We start from the raw sequence: 16,765 nt of genomic DNA, 5'->3' as shown, positions 1-16,765 counted from the left end.
TCTGAAAGGTGATGGTTGACATTTGGAAGGGAAAAGTAATATGAATGAAGTAGGTAGTTGGAGAATAGGAAAGAGATGGAGTCAACAGGATGGAAAGAAGGAGGGAGGGATGGGGGATATCAAAGGATGAAATTCAGATTTCCAACCCATGAATGTGGTGAATTAGGAATATGTCCATATCACACACCTGGTATATTAATGCACACAATATCTGTCTTCTTTTTAAAATATACATCTATTATTGTCATTCGTGTGTGTGTGTGTGTGTGTGTGTGTGTGTGTGTGTGATAGAGGAGGCACTTGCCATGGCACATCATGGAGGTCAAGACACCATTTATGGGGTTGTTTCTCTATTTCCAGAATCCTGTACTTTCTAGGATTAGCTATCTTGCTAGCTCATATCTGGCTTCTTTAAGAAAATGTATATTGAATTGGATGTGTTGGACAAAAAAAATAAAATTAGGCAATTTTTATTCTAAGGCAATAATTTTTCTCCTATCTCCTAAAAACGTTTGAAAATTATTGATACTTCTTCCATTTTCTTAGATTAACAGTTACATATTTTAATATTAGTATTAATGTCACAAGTGATCTGGTTTCTTATATATTTTAAATAATGATTTTATATAGAATTGTTTTAATGTGTTTAATGTGAGAAAAATTAATCCAAATGCCATAAAAACTTGAAGGATGCATCTATAAGCTCTGATTGGAAGCTTTTGATTCACAAGTTCCTTTATCTGAACTCATGGTTTTTTGTTTTTGTTTTTTTTTTTCTTTTTTCTTTTTTTGGTTTTTTGAGACAGGGTTTCTCTGTGTAGCTTTGCGCCTTTCCTGGAACTCGCTTTGGAGACCAGGCTGGCCTCGAACTCACAGAGATCCGCCTGGCTCTGCCTCCTGAGTGCTGGGATTAAGAACTCATGGTTTTATGTTTCAGCCTTCAAAGAATTTTATCTTAATGTAATATAACACTATTCAAAACATTTATTGATCAATATTCATGTTGATTTTAATAAATATGTATACAAATTTAATTTTTAACATATGACACAAGTACAACAACATTTCTTCTGAATTGAATTGTCATTAGAATAATCAATCAAAATACAAATATAGGTAAAAGTATTGTAATTAGGAAGTAAAAATAAAATTTTCATTGGGAATTCATTTCTTATTGAAATGGTGGTATTTCTTTTTTCCAATTAGTTCACATGGTCATGGATAACTATTATCTTTAATCTATGATGAAAGGCCAGTGGAAATTAACTGCCAAAGAAGAAAGATATTCTACCACCATTAGGAGCTGCACTCATGGTTCTATTAAATGCATCATTTACAATATACTGAGCAGTGTGTTTATACTAAATTACCTAACTCAAAGGACCATTGACTTCCAGAGTTATTTGTGCCCCAATTTGAAGATCACTATTATGGAAGATATCAGGATGACATCAAACAATGATGAATGTCCAATAGGCCACATGAGGAAGTCACTAGAAGGAGGTCAGTGAGAGTATAACCTCAGTAGCTACATACTAATGTGCACATAATGAATAACAGTGGATCCAAAATCATAGGTGACTGGCATATCCTCACACAGAACACCATGACTAACAAATAAAATGAGATGATGAAAAGCTGAGGCTTCCAAATAAACAGAAATATTCGAGGTAAGAACAAGTAGACCATCTGTCATACATATCCTACATACTTGGTCACACTGAGGGAGTGATTCAAAACTCAGACCCCTGCATGCCGCTTACCACCTACCTAGTCAGAGTCTCTGAGGATAGGCTTGAAAATTGTTTATACTAATTCTGGATTTATGGTCTTCTATGCTTTGAAAATGTTCTATTTATTTTTGAGATTATGACTATATCATTTCCCCCTTTGCTTTCCTCCCCTCAAGCCCTCCTCATACCCTTTCTTGCTCAGTTTCATTTTCATGGCCTCTTTTCTCCTTAATTGTTGCTACACACATGTATATATGTGAGTAAACATATATATTCCTAAACACGTCCGGTTCTGTGTAATGTTACTTGTACGTATGATCTCAGGGCTGACCACTCAATCTGCCATGTGTTAAACCACTCAGCACCTAGAAAAGAGATCTCTATCGTTTCAAAGGAAAAATTCATCACTGAGCTTTAGAGCAGAGCATAGATGAGGATGGTTGAGTAATTAGTACAATAAATCCAATTATGTGATTCCAACAAACATGAAAAGGGAAAGCTATAAAAACCAGTGTTGCTCCATGAAAGTACAATGCCAGCTTCATATGTCATTGAAAGTTCTATAACCATATTTTTAAATTTATAAGAAATGAGTTTGATTGAATACAGTAAAAATTAACCAATAATTCTAAAATTTTATCTTATCATGTAATACATATAAAAATAATAAACAAAAAATAGTTTACTTCTATTTTAACTAATTCTTCCAAGCCAAGTATATATATTTCACACTATACACATTTCAGTTCAGAATAGCCATATTGTAAGTGTACAGTAAGCTATCATACTGGTGGCTCTTTGGGTGTAAAGAAAAGAGATTCCAATAGAAAGACCCCTCTGAAGTTCAGGTTCAAAGAAAAAAACTTGTGCAAAATATAAAACAAAGAGTGCAGCACTTTAGGACACAGCAATCCAAAGCCTCAAACACCATACTGCAAACAGGTTTAAAGGGGGACGCAGGTCCCACCCATTGAACTAGAGTAGACTCACTCATGCCATGAAAGGACAGGTGGCTTTCATGTTTTCCCTCTGGCTATCTGTGTGTCGCCTTTATCCCAGGGCTGATGTCTGGGCATCAGCAGCCCCAGCTGTCACACTTTGATGCAAAAGGAATCCAAAGAAGAAGAAATAGAGCATCACGACTTATGTCTTTTCTTGGGAGAAAACTCTCTTCAGCGATGGCCCCTACAGGACTCCTTTCCTAGCTCACTGGCCTGAGCTGAGATTAATGCTGATCCTTATCCTACCAGTGTCAAGACTTGACTTGGTATCTCAGAACTGGGTAACATCAAATTGGCACTTGGCATCCTGTCTCTCTTGCTGATGCAATTTAAAATTTGGATAAACTTCATGGATCTAAATTCAAGTGTCTACTTGGTGATTCTTAAATGTCTCCTATAAATGGCTGGGAAGCTTTAACTATGACATACTAATAATATGGCTGCCTAAGCAAGACTTGAACAAGGACAATACCATTATGCATGCTAACATGGAATGGCTCCATCCCTAACCAAAACACTACAGGCTACCCAGGGATACTGCGAGTGGGATACCCTTTCCCAGGGATGAGGACACTAACTGGTTATCCAATAGCAAGTGGTTGACCCACATGTAAGCAACACTGAATGGAATCAGCAGCTTTTACTTATATATTACAGATAGATAGATAGATAGATAGATAGATAGATAGATAGATAGATAGATAGATGATAGACAGGCAGACAAGCAAATGATACAATAGAAAAAAAAAGATGTTTAGAAATTTGAGTGGGAGCCATGGGAGAGGTGGGAGGAAGGATGGGAGGAGGTGGAAGGAAAGAGAATGGAAGAAAACAATGCAGTTATATTTTAAATTTAAAAAAAGAGCATCTTAACATTAAAGATAGATAGATAGATAGATAGATAGATAGATAGATAGATAGATAGATAGATAGATAAGATAAAAGATAATGCAAAACAAAGCAAAAAGTGAATAGCGATGGGAAGATCTAGAAAAGACACTGGGACTCAGATCAACCTTCAGATAGCAGGGAGAGGAACATCCCCTGCAGCTCTGGTTTCCTTTATCTTGGTTTCCATGAAACCCAAGAATTGGCGGCAGACACTGGTGAGGATAAAGGTCTCCGAAAGAATACCTACAATGCATGAACAAAGGGCAGGGCAAAAAGAGTCCCAGAAGCAGAAGTCCACAACTCCCAACACCCACCTCTAAAGGTTAAGTTCTATATTACTGTATGTGTATGTCTCGCTCACAAAGAAACAACAGCAGTAAAAGTTAGATCGGTGCCTTCCAGGGGTTAGGAGGAAAAGGGCAAGTGTAGCTACCAAAGGGAGCACAATGAAGGTTTTTAGAACTGGTGGTAACGTGGATCTACAGAAGTGTTACAGTGGGTGTAGATATTGTGCATGCCTGAGTTTCAAAAGCACATTCATTGTGAATGGTACACTAGGGCTGCTCAGTGTTCAAAGCACCCACCACACAAGCATGTGTACTAAAGTTTGATCTCCAGAACCCACACAAATGCTGGGTAGATGTGGCCACCTGTCTATAGTTTCCACTTGCCCAGAAGGTGAGGGGATCCCTGGAACAAGCCAGACTAGCCTTATTAGTGAGCCCCAGGTGCAGCTGAGGAACCTTGTGTAGGGTTTTATTGATGTGAAGAGACACCATGACCACACAACTCTTATAAAGGAAAGCATTTGAGGGTGGCTTGCTTACAGTTTCAGAGGTTCAGTCCATTATAATCATGATGGCAACATGCAGGCAGACTTGGTGCTGAAGCTGAGAGTGCTACATCTCGCAGGCAACAGGAAGTCCACTGACTGTCACACTGAGGGAAGCTTGAGAAAAAGGCCTCAAAGCCCGCCCCCACAGTGACATACCTTCAACAGAAGGTGTGGCCCAGATTGAAGGTGTGCCCTCCAGCCTCAAGGTCTGGATTAAAGGCATGTGTCATCCAGCCTCCTCCAACAAGACCACACTTCCTCCAACAAGGCCACACCTCCTAATAGTGGCACTCCCTATGAGCTTATGGGGTCCAATGACATTCAAACTACCACACCTCACCTCAGTAAATAAAGTAAAGAGAGAGAGAGAGAGAGTGAAGAGTATTAACATCAGCTTTGAGCCTCTGGATGCAAGCACACTCATAAACACATGTGTTTCCACACATGCAAGCATCCACACAGTTAAAAAAAGAAAAGGAAGGAAGGAAGAAAACATAATCAGAATTACTTAGGCACATGGATGCATGGCGGGCTATACGGAGCAGACAGCAGTTATTAAACCAAAAAATGAATCTTTAAGGATGAAGGAAGAGAGAATGGGCATGAGGTAGACAACCAGGAATGACCACTATAAGCATGAAATGAAGTATAAATGAATGTCAGCAAATCGTTTAGACCTGCCAGCAGTCATGGCAATGGCTGAACCTCTAGATTGAATTGAGATGTACCAAAAATAATGTTCCCCCAAAATGTTTTTTTTTTTGTTTTTTTTTTTTTGTTACTTGGAGCAGAAACAAAGAAGAAATAAGCCCTCTGCAAAGGGCAGATGGTATAAGGTTAACAGATGACAGATGGGACGTGAAACAATCTCACTGCTATTATGCTTCCGTTAATCTGTCCAGATGACCTTAAATGAGTGAAAATGGTGAGTCACCAAAAAAAAATGTACAATGTAATTTTATTTAATTAAACACTATGTATATGTGCAATGAGCATGACACACCCTGAAATACAAGCAGTTTATATTTTCGCTGTAAGATTTTCATCTTGCAGTACATATGTACTCCCTGAATAGTCTGCAATTCACACATATTATTTTTGAAATAAAGGAGAACAAATAAGTCAAGTTTTAAGTGACAAAAAAAAGGTAAAGAAACCGTGAAGAAATGAGAAGGTCTAAATGAAGCAACTTTCACAGAACATGTAGAGTTTATGAGTTGCAATTAGCTGCACCCCCAGAGCACTACAGGAACTTTGGGAGAATGGAGGACATGCATCCATGGCTTCAATCTTCAAAAAGGGCATGAAGTCAGATGCTGAAAAATATAGCAAAAATCTATGCTTAATTATTTAGAGAACACATTTGGAGAGCACAGGAAAGACGAAGCATTGGGGTCCCAGCTTGGGCTTATTGTAGTAATCAAGATGAGACTAGATGGTCTAAACCAAAAAGAAGTCCTGACAGGCACACCTCATTTCTTTTTGTAGATAGAGTTACCGACCATGGCTGCTGTGATGTCAGACATTCCATCTTCAACGTCTTCTCTCTCAGTGTTCACAGAACCTCAATTTTACTTGGAAGTGTATATTGGTTATTTTATAAGACTCCTCATGCCTATAAACCCATCTTCACACATCCCGTAGTTAATTCATTGCTTCCCCCAGAAGACCTGCTCAGACAAGTATCTTTAACATCATAGGAAATGGCAATTGAATCCTCGCCTTGTTCCAGTCAAGCATCCCAAGTCATTCTTCATCCTCTTCTCTCACACACCATGAGAAAATCCACTCAACAAATGGTTAATTTCCCTTTATCCGGCCCTTCTTTCCACGGGTATTGCTCTAACCCACTCCAGGCTTTTCTCACCCAGCTTTCTACAATAAGCCTCTGCAGGAAATCCCTGCTTCTTGTCTGGGCCACACACCCTCATTATCCTTTCAGGTCATGGCCCTCCTCTGAGAAAACCCTCCAATGACTCCTCATTTGTTCAGAATCCAAGTCTTCGCCTGATGAGAGGACTGCCATTCTTTTCAACCTCCCAACCTACTCCCTATCTCACTGGTTCTATCCACAGTGCTTTTGCCTGATTGTGCCAGCAAGGCATACTGCCACCTAAGGTCTGTGCACTAACTGTTTTCTGACGAGAGCACTTCTTCCAGATCCTTTCTATTGAGGTTGAGCATCCGTCTTGGTTTGCCTGATACACCTGTTAGCCCCAAATGCTAAGCACGGACCTTTAAGCATGCCATTTTAGATGCTATTATGTGACCAGCCTACTCGTGCTTCATGGCCTTGTGTCTATCATGTCTGCCCAGTCTCATCCCTCATGGAGGACCCTGAACTCCTAAAGTTGTAGAAACAGGACCCAGCCCGGCACCACTATCATCTTCTCCACTTCACACTCCCTGTCCTCAGTGCTTCCCATATCCAGCTGTGCTCCACTGCTTTATTTTCATTGTGTTTTATTTCCTATGTTCTGTCACAAAAACATAAACGCCCCACAAAGATAGGTGATTTGAATATTTTGTTCTCAGTACCGTGTCCCGTAGCTGAAAGTTTTTCTGTGTCCCGTCTGGCCCGCGGTCAGGAAAAATGTCTCTCACCCGCCAGTCCTGCAGCCACTCGGACCCAAATGAACACACACAGGCTAATATTATTTTTAAACTATGGCCATGGTAGGCTTCTTGTTATCCAGTTCTTGTATCTTAAATTAACCCATTTCTATAAATCTATATTTTGCCATGTGGCTTGTGGCTTACTGGTACCTTTACATCTTGTTTCTTCTTCTGGCAGCTAGCAGCGTCTCCTCTACTCTGTCTTCTACTTTCCCCTCTCTCTCTTTAGAATGCCCCTCCTAACCTTATTCTGCCTCACCATTGGCCAAACAGCTTTATTTATCAACCAGTCAGAGCAACATATTTTCACAGCATATAGAAAGACATTCCCCCATCAGTGTCCCAGCATGCTAAGAAAAAAAAAGAGAGGAAAAAATTGCCAACCATACATATTTCATTTATGCGTGTGTGTGTGTGTGTGTGTGTGTGTGTGTGTGTGTGTGTGTGTGGTGTGTATGTGTGTGTGTATACATATATATAAAACATTGCAGAACCTGGGCGGTGGTGGAGCACGCCTTTAATCCCAGCACTCGGGAGGCAAAGGCAGGCGAATCTCTGTGAGTTCAAGGCCAGCCTGGTCTACAGAGTGAGTTCCAGGAGAGGCACAAAGCTACACAGAGAAACCCTGTCTCAAAAAACAAAAGACAAAAAAACAAACAAACAAAAAAAAAAACTGCAGGATGCTGAATTTACTGAAAACATTTGTCTAGCCCAATACATTGTTCACTGAAAGTGTGTATTTTCCCACACATTGAGGCTCTGATTCCACATTTTGATAAGCTCTTTGCAATTTTCCCACCTGGTAACTGATTTACTTTGCTTTAATAAGACATATTACTAAAATACTATACATCCCTTAACCATAAATGCTGTTTTCCTCTCTTTTGCTATGTGAAATAATGGTATATATCTTCCCTTTATCTATGGTGAATGTTAAGATGTGACAGCTGTATTGTTTTTCATGATGCACATGAATGATAGCACCTCACAGGCTGATTTATCCCCTTCTTTCTATCCACAGTGATGTCACTACACTACTTCAGCTTGAAAATATGAATACTGAGACAACGGCTGCTTTAACTCCAGAGAACGCTCTGCCCCATCAACCAATAACTTCACACAAAGGATAAAAAAAAAAAAAAAAAAAAAAAGACAGAAAAATAAATATTTCGCAGAGCCATCAAAGCCAAATAAACAAACTGTAATTCTTGAACACCACATCGGGTGTAGAGACTGCAAAAAGATTGCTTTGGTTAAGATACAAGACACAGTCACTCCCAAGAAATTAATATCAGTTAAAGTAAGAATTCTCGTGGAGTTGCTGCTACAGTTCTGTTATTGACACAAAAATGGTTCACCCACATTGGCAAATTTGGATAACTTACATAAGGAAAACATAAGCTAAACTAAAATGTTTTGGTTGGTAGAAAATAGAATGTTTGGAGGTGGTGTTTTGTTTTGTTTTGTTTTGTTTTTGTTTTGTTTTGTGGGAGTTTCACTTTAAAGGGACCTAGAAGATTTTATCTCCATTTAGAAAATAATGCATGGTAGGCCTGAAGCAGTAATTTATGCTGTGACATAATATGTTTTTGACGCAGAAAATACTTGTCAAAATGCTAGATACAAAGGCAGCTATTTTGAGTGTTTTAAGGAGAATGGGGAATACCTGGCTCTTGTCAGTCAATAACGTATCTGGCATAAATAATGATTGAAAACTGACAGCTACACGATGCGATTTAGAAGCCTCAAGCTCCAACAAATAAAAAGGTGAGAAGTATCAATTTTGCATTTAATAGTAATTGTTATGTAATGTAATTGAACTTCTACTCATTGCAACAAACCTTATAACAATTGTATTAGTAATTGGTGAGTCATGGCATAAATAACACCTTTAATTGAGTACTTATTTTTTTTAGTATAGCTGCAACTCTGCCTCTAAATTGGGTTCGATTTGGCACCATAGAAGACTAGATTTACTCTTCCATCTTCTGTCTTTTTTGAGTAATTGTATATTTTAAACATACAAAGATAAAAGGGAAAACATGAGGTAATTGATGATGGAGAATTTTAGCTGGTCATGGCCCATGGAATAATGAACCCTAATTTTGGAAGGTGTGACTTTTCTGAAACCACAAATAAAGATAGTATACATTCATGAAAATAGTGAGAAATGTCTGTTCTAAATGGCCCTGAGAAAATCAAGGCATCACAAAGTAGTTTTTCAGGAGACTCCCTTTGACTTGATACTTAACACTTTCTTATGTATACAAATCAACAACCTGACTCTACTGCAAATTACAGTCTTGGCCACTCCAAGTTTATTTCTGCAGGTTGAAATCTGTGGCAGAATCAGTATGGATGGTTTCCTGTATCCACATAATTGACCCCTGACCTCAAAGCATCTCCAGAGCCAACATTTTAAGAGGATCAAGTACTGTAAGCCTGTGACTTCATGCCAAGGTTTGTTTTATTTTTATTTTTTTTTAATCTTCATTTCAGAGATAAGCTAAAACTATCATCTTCTCAGTTGGGCTATCCTTCTACAAGCAAAACACAAGCTCCGATCACCATGTGTTATTTTGTGTTTATTTGAATGCCTTACTTGTTTTCTAAAGTATTTTTGCCATCCATTGTAAGAATAGGCAATGTGCTCTCATTCAATCTTTGTTTCTGAGTTCATATTTTCCTAGGATCTTTCCTAAACCTCTTAATTTGAAGTGGTCATGTAAGGGTGACAGCCAATAGAATGCAAGGGAGCAATGAATGTCACTTCCTGACTTTGTTCACAAGAAATCTTCTCTTTTTTAAATTCCACCCTAATTTTGCATCTGCTTCTGGTATGGAGAAGTCTCTGAGGTCCTAAAGTAAGTAGAAGAATATAGGATATACTAGGATCTAGTTGAGTCCATGAATGGATATGTAAATGATGCCCAGATTCTATGTTTCTCTCCAGTGCCAGCCAAGCCCCGGCAGTCCTGCAGCCCACTTATAAAATAAACACACAGACTCTTATATTATTTAAACTGTTTGGCCTAATGGCTTAGGCTTCTTGCTATCTAGTTCTTATATCTTAAATTAACCCATATCTATTAATCTATACCTTGCCACATGGCTCGTGGCTTACCAGTATCTTACATGTTGGTACTCATGGCGGTAGCTGGCAGCATCTCCTGACTCAGCCTTCCTTTTCCCAGAATTCTCCTCTCTCTTTGTCCTGCCTATACTTCCTGCCTGGCTACTGACCAATCAGCACTTTATTTATTAACCAATCAGAACAACACATTCATAGCATAGAGAACATCCCACAGCATAAGGTTAGTAAATTCCTATCATGTAGAACTGTTGAGATTTGAGATCTCTACACTCCAGCAGCCAGAATTTACTTCCATAATGTACATTCCCTGCTCCTAATCTAGTTTGATAGTGTCAAGAATAAAATTGGTTAAAGTAAGGAAAAACTTGAACTTTTCATGTAAGAAATCATAAATTGGAATGGAGAGATGATTCTGTTCTTAAAATGATTTCAGAACATGCAGCAAACATGAGGATCTAATTGGCTCCCTAGAACTCATGTAAGGGCCCAGATGAATAGTGGACTGCCTGTAATTCCAATGTTAGGGAGGCAGAGACAAGGAACACTCAGAGCAGGCTGGTTAACTAGACTACCCTGCCAGTGAGTTATGGGTTCAATAAAAAGACTCCCCCTTGATGAAAAAGGTGGAGAGTCATCAAGGAAAAATCCTACATCAACCTTGGGCCTCTTCAAGCATGTGCACAGACAGACAGACAGACACACACACACACACACACACACACACACACACGTCCATGCACATCGCACACCAATATAGATGAAAAAGAAAAATTATGAATTGCAATATTGGAGGCCTCCAAATGAAAGTGATGAGTAACTCATAGGCCCATGGTTTATAAAGCAGAAATGAGGATATCTGTTTTTGCAATGATTAACTATTGCAGTAGGGGGTTGGTTAAAAGTGATTGTCTTAAGCCATTTCAGGGAAGTAGCTTAAATTTTATGATTGTTTTCTTCGTGGTGCTGAGAGGCATTTATAAGAAATCACCTAAAATCACTTATATTCCACTTACTCAGCCGTGAAGATGAGCTAAATTGTGTTCTCTGCAAGAAAATGGATACAATCAGAGATTATCATATTAAGCAAAATAAGTCCTACTTAGAAAGACAAATATTGCATGTTTTCTCTTACTTCCAAGGGCTTAGATTTTTCTAAAATTATGTATGTGACATAAAAGTAGACATTAAATTGTCTAGGGGACTGAGGGCTCTAAGGGAGGAAGGGGAGGGTTAATAAAGGGAGGTGGGTGGGAGAGATGAAGGCAATCAATGTCCATTGTGTACTTGTGTGTAAATGCCCTCTGAGACCCAGTACTATGTACAATGAATACCCACCAAAAATAAAAAAAAAAAAAACCTGCATTCCAAACAAACATAGGTTACTTTCCATTATGTGAACTAGCTAGTTTTGTCTGCTTGGAAAATTCTCATAACTTGTCTTTGTTTTATTTCTTTATTTTATATTTCATATGATCTTATAATGATCACCAGGGATTTAAAAATGACAGTTTGAATGATTGTTCAGGAGGCCTTGCCTACCCTTCTTCCTACAACCAGGAGGAGATCATACCTACTGATGCTGTGTGCCTCCCACCACGGCATTATCTGAAGATCTAACTAAAATTTCTAAAGGTTCCAGGGTGTGTCAGCACAGCCTAGCTATGGCGAGTACCTCACGGTAGGAAGCTTCCCAACAGCAGGCCCACAAAGAAGGGAGAAACCATAGCTCATCACAAGGAGTCAGAGAATGTTCCAAATGTCAGGGTCAGGCTCACGCTTCTAGCAACTCATTTCCACAGGGTGTCAATGCCACTCTCCAAGTGACAAGGGGACTTCTCACCAGGACCCACCTCTCAAAAGTCTCACTTCTCTGTAGGTTTCCCCACCATGATCTTGATGCCCTTGCTCATAGAATCCCTCTTCTCTCTCTTCAACTGGACTCCTGGAGCTTGGCCAGAGGCCTTATCTTCTTGTAGGAGGGAATGGGGGGGGCGTTGTGAGGTAGGCTGGAGGGTGGTAGGAGGGAAGAGGGGGATCTGTGATAGGTATGTAAAATGAATTTAAAAATTTCTTAATAAAAAAATCTCATTACAAAAAAAAAAGTCTCACTTCTGGACTGGTGGTGGTGGCACATGCCTTTAATCCCAGCTCTTGGGAGGCAGAGGTACAGGGCTCTCTGTCTCTGTGATTTTGAGGCCAGCCTGGTCTACAAAGTGAGTTCCAGGACTGCTAGGACTATTACACAGAGAAACCCTGTCTTGGAGAAAAAAAAAAAAGTCTTGCTTCTTAACAACACCATAGGAAGGACCAAGCTCTGAAAGATATGAAGCTTGGGCACAGCAGGATACAATGTATAGGGTCCAGCTTACTTTGCCCAACGGTAGGTCACCTGGAAGCCTCTATTAAGGACGTCATTGTGTGGCTCCAGAGACAGTCCTTTGTGAAATCCGAGCCTATGCTACAGATTTGTGTTTGGTTTTGCTTTTTTGTTGTTTTATTTTGTTTTATTAGGGCAGAGATCTTTATTTAATTTGATTGCATCACATTTCTTTTGGGTTCCCCACCCCTAGCTTTGGTTTTCCAAAACAGGGTTTCTCAGTATAGCCCTGGCTGCCCTGGAACTCTTTCTATAGACCAGGCTGACCTCAAACTCACAGAGATCCGCCTGCCTCTGCTGGAATTAAAGGCATGTGCCACCATCACTAGGCTGTATTACATTTCTAACAATAAGCACAGCCCTGATGTCCTTACGTGTAGACAAGTTTTTATAGCTATGCAAACACAGTCAAGAGAAGACTCTAAACACAGACTGCCTGGGTTGAAATATCTACTACTTATCTGTCATTTACTAACTACCTGAGTAAGTTTAACTGTTTTGGGTTGTAGAAGGAAGAAAAATATCCCATGTAGTTTTGAAGAGTTGTTGAGGCTAATTAAATTTGATAACTAATAAACACTAGTTTGGGTTGGTACTAGCTTGTGGTAATAGGGCTATCTTTAATATATGGTTAACTTGATTCTATTAATCTGCGTTATTTCTAGGAAAATGTAAGAATTGTCTTTAAGACTTTTCCTCCAAATGATGCTCCCTACTGTTTTCTCCTCTTATGGAGCAAATCCAGGTAATTTTTAAAATAGTTATTATTTTTTATCATTAAACTATAATTACGCCGGGCAGTGGTGGTGCACGCCTTTAATCCCAGCACTCGGGAGGCAGAGCCAGGTGGATCTCTGTGAGTTCGAGGCCAGCCTGGTCTACAGAGTGAGATCCAGGACAGGCACCAAAACTACACAGAGAAACCCTTCTCGAAAAAGCAAAAAAAAAAAAAAAACCTATAATTACATTCTTTATCGCTTTCCTTTTCTCCCTCCAAAGCCTTCCACTTACCCCTTTGCTCTCTTTCAAATTCAAGGCTTCTTTTTCTCTAATTGTTATTGTTGCTATTGTTGTTGTTGTGTGTATCCCTAAATATATAAGTACAACCTTCTCAGTCCGTATAATATTACTTGTATGTATACAACTTCAGGGCTGACTACTTGCTGTTGAATAACCAATTGGGGAGTCCCTTCCCTGGGGAAGACTATTTCTCCTTCTCTCAGCATTTCTTAGTTGCCTGTAGTTCTTTGTCTAAGGTTGGGGCCCTGTGGTATTTCCCCCTTCCGTCTTAGCGTGTCTGTGGTACTGTCTTTGTTCAGATGTTGTTTAGGCAGCCATGTTGATGAGACTCCATGGGTGTAGCTCTGCTTACATTCCTAGGAGACGCAATCAAACTGCAGGCTTCCTGGTCCTCTGGCTCTTATAATCTTTCTGCCTTTCTTCTATGATGTCCCCTGAGCCTTAAGTGCAAGAGTTGTGAGATATGTGTGTGTGTGTGTGTGTGTGTGTGTGTGTGTGTGTGTGTGCGTGTGTGTACACATATATATAAAACACTGCAATCTCTTTGATAAGGGGTGAGAGCTACATGTCTCTGTGGGCATAAAAAAATATTCGGAATGTAGCAGGAATAAAGTAGTCATAGTAAACCCATGGTTGTATGTCCTCCAAGATCCAAGACTTCAGTAGCCCTTGGTAGCTGGCAAAGTTTACAGTACCAGGCACGATTTCCTTTTGTTGAGAAGAGACTCCAATTATAGAGCTGTGGGTTACAGCCAATGTTATATGTGCCTACATCATTAGAGCTACTGTGCCATGCCGGATATTGCTGTAGTTCATAGGCCTCATAGCTGGGTAAGACTACTAGTCACTTTTCTCCCTTGGAGAGACTTGCATGGAACCTTTTGGTACCATGCAAATGAGTACTTAGGGAGGAAGCTTTCAGCTCAGATCTTCTGGGTCTTGTGTCCAAAGTACATGCTGTCTTTAGCAATGGAGACTTACATTTCCCCACTGGGAGACAAAGAAAAGTAACAGCAATAGCCTATAATGTTTGGAAGTCTATGGGTATACATATATAGGTTAAGTAAAGTTTTACCACCTCAGGTACAGTGGCCCCAAAGAGCCATAGACTAACAAAAACCCCAATACCAGGCATGAGACATCCCCTTTTGAGGCTATGCTACATCATGTTTTAGAGTGTGCATGTGAAAACTCCCGATGAGTGACTTAACGTGGGTTCCCATTTTTGTTGCATTGTGTAAGCTTCTGCCCAATGCTTCGTTTCACAGTCCTTGCCCAAGCCCACAGATAGTGTCAGAGCCTTTGGCTCTATATTTACCAGTATAACAGCAAGGGTCTTTGGGGGGAACATTTTTGTATGTAGTGAATGTCAGTTGTTCCTAATTTTTGCAATTTTAGAAACTTTAAGGTCACTTTTCCCTTGTCAAATGAAACTGAATTTTTAGCTTCAATGTACAGTTTACCTAAATTCACCAAAGAGCCACCTTTGTGAGTTTCAGGCCCACCTGGTCTACAGAGCAAGTTCCAGGACAGCCAGGGCTACACAGAGAAACCCTGTCTCAAAAAACAAACACAAACCAACAAAAGGAAAGAAAAGAAAAAGAATGTTTAAAGCCAACAAAATAAAACATTCCCCTCCTCTGTTCTTATGAATCTCCTGAGCTTCTATTTGTGTCTTATCTGTATAATACAAGTCACAAAAATCATACAAATAATTCCCCTATCATGCCTGTGTTTTCTATTTTTATTTTATGTATATAATGTTGCCTCTACTTTCTATTTACTAACAATGTTTCTGTTATTAATCAAAATGAGCCCTCAGATCACATTTAACATCAATTGAATTTAAAAGGCAAGAGGCAAAGATGACATGAATTGTTAGGCCACCATTTGTGTATCTTTTACATGAGAATAACTTTAATTTCTCTGTTTGACTAGAAAAGAAATAAAAAGAATGATTGCTATAAATCAGGAAAAAAATTCATAACTTTCTGGAGGTGTAGCAGCTGTTGATTTAAGGTTCACATCCCTGATAACATGATGCTGTTGGGAATAGCATCTTTTCACAAAGTGGTGAACCTAACAATTACAGGACTTACTCAACATTTAAATATTTTCTCTGTATCACTTACAGAAAAAAAAAATATTAACTTTACCCAGGTTTGCTAAACTGTCTTTGAAATATAGAGTATCTAATCAGCAGGCTTTGCATAAAATTCAGTGTTTCCTTGCTTCACAGGGCCACTCTAGGCTTATCACACCCCAGACAAAACCAATGGATTAGCCTCCCTTTAAAGCAATGGTCAACATTATTATGTACCAGGAGTTCTCATCATTCATAACACACACGGACACTCGAGCAAACACCGAGGATACTATTCATTTCTTTTATTATCAGCTACAAGTAAGTTACCGGGAAAAAAAAAAAAAACAGGTGGCAAACAAAGCAAATGTTGCATTAACTAAGAAAAAAAATAAAAAGCTATCTCCAGAATGGAATCTTGAAGATGTGCAAAATAAGTTAAGTTTGACGGCACTTAGAAACTCAAGCGGTGTTTTTATTTATGCAAAGCTGGTGTGTGCTGTGATGCATATTTTGGCACTGCTGACTCACAAACTATACTGCATTATGCTGAGGTTATGTGTTTCTTATTTATCAGGAAAATACAGACAGAGTCATCCATTAAATACCAAAAACAATGCCAAATAGTAACCTTGTCTCTTTACTCTTCAACAAAATTAAACCTGTTTCCTTTCTTCTGTGATGGTCCCTTAACCTGAGAAATAGAGCCCAATTTCCTTCCTCTTATTCAGGTTTTTCTCCTTAAATGGTTCTGTCATTTATTTAAAGCTATTCTACAATGTCACTGCACCCCATATAGCTCTGGTTCTCTAGCATTTCAGGAGACTTTTTCTTTGAATGTTCAGACAAAATGATTTGCTTCTCTATGCCACATAATGTTGGAAAATCCAGACCCCTCTGTTGTTTTGAGAAGTAGCAAAGAGTTGCCTCCTATCCTGAAACCCTCTCATTTTTGAGTTAATTCTTGATCCCTAACAGTAGTTTTCCCTTCCGGCTACCTACTACCTTCTCTCAGCATCATTTCATTCTCAATTGGGCGCCACAAATGGTTCATTGCCACCAAAAGTCACTGTCAAAGGTCTTGTAAACAACAGAGTCATGGAAAACAGAAAGTG

General features: G+C 39.2%; 1 long non-coding RNA gene across 1 annotated transcript in view; it reads left to right on the top strand.

Annotated features, from left to right (window-relative positions):
* Positions 1–8,234: 8,234 nt before the first annotated feature.
* LOC131895152 (uncharacterized) overlaps positions 8,235–16,765 on the top strand; it is a 30,193-nt gene continuing 21,662 nt past the window's right edge. The window contains exons 1-3 of the long non-coding RNA XR_009375111.1: positions 8,235–8,843; positions 9,407–9,536; positions 16,228–16,276. This is a non-coding gene — a long non-coding RNA (uncharacterized LOC131895152). The remainder of the gene's footprint in view (positions 8,844–9,406; positions 9,537–16,227; positions 16,277–16,765) is intronic.

The sequence above is a fragment of the Peromyscus eremicus genome, chromosome 18 (genome assembly GCF_949786415.1).
Source record: "Peromyscus eremicus chromosome 18, PerEre_H2_v1, whole genome shotgun sequence".
Taxonomy (NCBI): Eukaryota; Metazoa; Chordata; class Mammalia; order Rodentia; family Cricetidae; genus Peromyscus; species Peromyscus eremicus.
The sequence above is the reverse complement of the archived record's forward strand: the minus strand, read 5'-3'. Positions and strand labels throughout refer to the sequence as shown.